The 4250-nt window shown below is 35.6% G+C and overlaps 1 protein-coding gene across 1 annotated transcript in view; it reads right to left on the bottom strand.

The window, feature by feature from the left end:
- LOC107720340 (WD repeat-containing protein 44-like) overlaps positions 1–4027 on the bottom strand; it is an 11409-nt gene extending 7382 nt beyond the window's left edge. The window contains exon 1 of the mRNA XM_016528019.1: positions 4015–4027. The gene's annotated coding sequence lies outside the window, so the exon portion shown is untranslated. The remainder of the gene's footprint in view (positions 1–4014) is intronic.
- Between the last annotated feature and the right edge of the window lie 223 nt (positions 4028–4250).

The raw sequence follows: 4250 nt of genomic DNA, 5'->3' as shown, positions 1-4250 counted from the left end.
TGCTAGACTAAGTCGTGTAGGCCAGATCAAAGGCCAGTTCTTCCCAAAACTAGCAGACCTTTTACAAAGCATGAGGGGCTTAGCGTTTGTGGAAGTTGTATACTGAGCATTTCAACTATTGCTGAAAAAGTGGTTTACTACTGAACACCTGATACCCACCAAAGAAATGTGATAGGAAAACATGAGCACTTCAGTATGTTGCAGTTTACAGTTTTGTTCTTTAATTGAACACACCCTAAAATGAATACAAATTGGGGTTGTACATTAAAGATCATTTTATTGTAGTTTTTAAGATGTTACATTAGAAAAGAAATGATCTGACTGTTAAGAAACTTTGACGGACATTCATTGCCTGATTTGTGCTGTTCGTTAATTTAAGGTTCACAGCACAAATACTTGTTAATTACCAAAGAAACAATAAGAAAATAAATTAATATAAAATAAATATTTATATATATATATATATATATATATATATATATATATATATATATATATATATATATATATATATATATATATATATATATATATATATATATATATATATATATATATATATATATATATATATATATATAAATAAAGAAATCTGACATGACAAGTGTGTTCAAGAAATTTACGATAGTCAAAACTAGGTCAACAACCGCCCATGTCAGAAATAAAAGGGTTAAAGGGTGGAACAACATTTGCCCATGGCTCTATAAATATGCTTGCAAAAAGTGAGATGATTTTTTGCAGTTTTTATGTTTAACTGATAAGCTGAACATCCGATGCTGAGTTACAAATATTGCCTAATGTGTTTTGCTCCGTGCTTTGTGCTCCGTGAATATTTTCCAACAGAAAGATTTCACATAGGTGTGAACATGGCTCTTTTTTAACATATTAAAACAATGCAAGAAAACATTACAGTTTTAGCCTAATCCATTTGCCTATATTATGTCGTATTTCAAAATTGGTCGTTTCAAAACAAAAATGTGCCCCTCCCATTAACTCTCTAGTGGCGCATGCTTTACGAATATCGCCATTTCCCAAAAGCGCAGTTGTTTTAGTTAAAAAAAAAAAAACAGTAATTTGCTTTTGTTCTGTTTTTCCACTATTCCAAATCTACACATTTCCTCCTCATACACATTTCGTTTTCATTGTTATTTTGTTTTTGAGTCACTTTTCTCCAGACACTTTCCTCCCCCCTTAAACTGAGATGAGATGTGTCAGTTGGTGGTCATATTCAAAAGGCTTTTATTGTACAATGGTGTTTCTATGTGAATTTGTTTGAGCTCTGGGTTCGAAGGGACCCCCTGTGCGGCGAGAGGTATTGTTAAGAAAAGGCCAGCGGTGTTCCAGAACTTGGGCTTGACCAAAGGTGGTGTGTGAAGAGGATGGAGCCATTCCCAGCATCTCCTCTCACTGTAAGGCAACATCTCAAGACCTCCGAGCACCGGTTTGCCCACAAACGATCACGGCAGACTTGAGCAGGGATGACATTTTTATTTTGTCACAGACCTAAAGTCCTAAATACTTTCCCACCAGGGGCAGAGGGCGAGAGGGGGAGAAAACAATTGAAAAAGTGGAACAGCTTCTTTGGCAGTGGATGTGGCCTGGGACCCCCCTCTGTCATCATATTGTCTGGTAGAAAATTGAAAACAAAAAAAGACAATATGACCAGTCCTTGACAGAAGGATCCATGGTGTTGCACATGTCTCATTAATGAGGGCTGTTATATTGTGTTCTCTGAAGTTTTGCTACTCTGTTACCCTGGACGTCTTGGACGTTTTCGTAATTAGAGTAATAGTCATCTTTAATTAGTGATAGCTGACAGACAAAAGAAGCCTTTTGTGATCAACCCCCTGCCTACATTTAAACATACTATAATCAAATAATTGTTCCAACATTTACAACGTAACCCATTTACAACAAAGCCATATCTGCAACAATTTCCACCAGCCAAATTGTGTGGCAATAACATGTATTGCAGTCTCAAACATATAATTTATAAAAATAAATGTGCATTTTAATGTATTAATTTAATTTAAACCACAGTCCTATATATAATTGTGTATTTTCCAATAATAATAATAATTGTAACTTATATATATATATATATATAAAATATATATAAAATTTGAACCTACAGCACAAAATACAAATCACATTTGGTAGTATGGTGGATGGAATCAATTAATTATTATTATATTTTTTACTTTAATGTTTTAAAATAACAAAATATTTAGTAAAATAATATTAACAAACATTATTCGTTTGAGTTGTAGCATTATGTCATATCAGTTATCCTTCGTCTCGTTGTGAAACGAGCAGATGTGCTTGTACAGTAGTGGCTTCAGTGATCAATCAATGAATGCATTACTGCAATCAACTAAATTACTGGCGGTGCCATATGGGCCAGGGGCCCATGGTGACAAAGCACTTTTTTGCAAAAAAAAAAAAAAATGTAAATAAAAAAAAAATAAAATAAAATGAACAAATCTGCAAAACATTCAATTTACATTAAAGTAATGCTGTACAGCGTGCACTAAATACTTTTTGCATAGCACTTTTCAGTTTCGAAATCTATCATTCGAGCCCTGTCTGAACATAAATTTGCAACAGCAGGACCATTTCAGTATATTATCGTAAAGGCGTCTTACCTTGCCTTTTCCTCAAAAGCGACAGTCCCAAGACGCCAGGGCTTTCTACTGCAAACACACACGCATCCACACACGCGCACTATACGTCTTTCAGCTCTCAGAGTGGTGTGAAATCCCACCCTATCTCTCTGACTGTAGAGCAGCACATGGCCCCCCTTCATTGATCTATCTTCAGCCTGCCTGATAGGCGTTCCACCCTGCAGGTCACTTCTTCCTGTTTAACCATTGCTTTGTTTTCTTGAGAGAGCTGCGATCATAAGGAGAATTTATTGAGATAGAGATACAGCGGAGAGATGGGGAAAAAAGCACTTCCCTTTTCCCTCTTTCCCCTTGTTCTGTCCAGCGAGACAGGAGGAATGTAGTATGTGCGTGTTAAAGAGCACTGAGTGTATTTGGCCTGGTTAAAGGGGTGACACTGTATAGTAGGGTTATGTTTACAGAAGTATATCCCACATAGCCTGTATTATAATACAGTTCTTCCAAAGTTTCCCTCGATGAGACACAAGGAGAGACACAAAGCTTCAACGCTACAAGATCAAAGGATACGTGTGCCTCTGCTTATCAGTATGTAAATAAACAAATTAGGAAAACTTTCAAACCATAAAGGAATCTGAAATAGTAAATTTGGCCTGTACAAATAATTCTGACAGTATTTATGGCAATACGTAAAATTCAGTTCAACATGGTCTCATCTCGTATGTTGTCTCATTTGGTGCGTAAATCCTTTTTTTTTTTTTTAAAGCTTTTCTGAATTTTGATAGCGAATCACAATTGAATTCTTGATACACAGAATTCAGACATAAATTGGTAACTAATTTGTGGGAAGGGTGCATTTACCAGTGTAACGTTGTCATTATATTTAAATTTTTTAAAACATTTTTTGCACAAAACCATGAATTTTAAATGAGATCTACAGTTGCATTTACGATCACATTGCATGCACATGCCTTTCGGGTTTTCATACATAGCGAACAGTGTATACATAGATTATTGTAGATTTAGAATTTTATCAAAACTTCGCAAAATTGAGTAAAAATCTTTGTACATTTTGTAGAAATAAATGAAAAATACCAGTGTTACTGTTAGCATGTGTAGGCTGGATGACCAGAATATGATTAGTACTGTAGTAAAATGGCTGACTCAGTGAAGATGGAGGCTCTTATCATATGCGGTGGCCCAGCCGGTGGCCTTCCCACACTACCATTTTTTGTACTTGGTTCATGTTTAAACATTTAGTTGGTCTTTATCGCAAGGTATAGTGCAAAAATGCCTGCTGTTTTTCTCTCAGGACTTGTGATGTAAAGTCAAAATCCATAGCAAACTGCAGTGCGTTTAAAGACTTTGTATTGCAGTGTTTTTTTTATATGACATTTTAACAGTGATACTGGATTTTGTGAAAGTATTATCAGTTTAAGAACGAGATGTGCAGGTGCAGAATCGCAGAGTGAATAATTTCCAGAAGGTTCACAAATCTGTCGGGTGGGTGTTGCCCTGCGCTGCCTCCAACAATTGGCTCGCTGCACCTAAGACGACACGAACATCTTTGAATGGCTTTAAAATCAAACAAGCCACAAAACATTTGACTTGAAACAAATGGCATAATAC

The sequence above is a fragment of the Sinocyclocheilus rhinocerous genome, unplaced genomic scaffold, assembly GCF_001515625.1.
Source record: "Sinocyclocheilus rhinocerous isolate Xijiao unplaced genomic scaffold, SAMN03320098_v1.1 scaffold1292, whole genome shotgun sequence".
In the NCBI taxonomy this organism is placed as follows: Eukaryota; Metazoa; Chordata; class Actinopteri; order Cypriniformes; family Cyprinidae; genus Sinocyclocheilus; species Sinocyclocheilus rhinocerous.
This window is presented reverse-complemented; position numbering and strand designations above follow the sequence as displayed.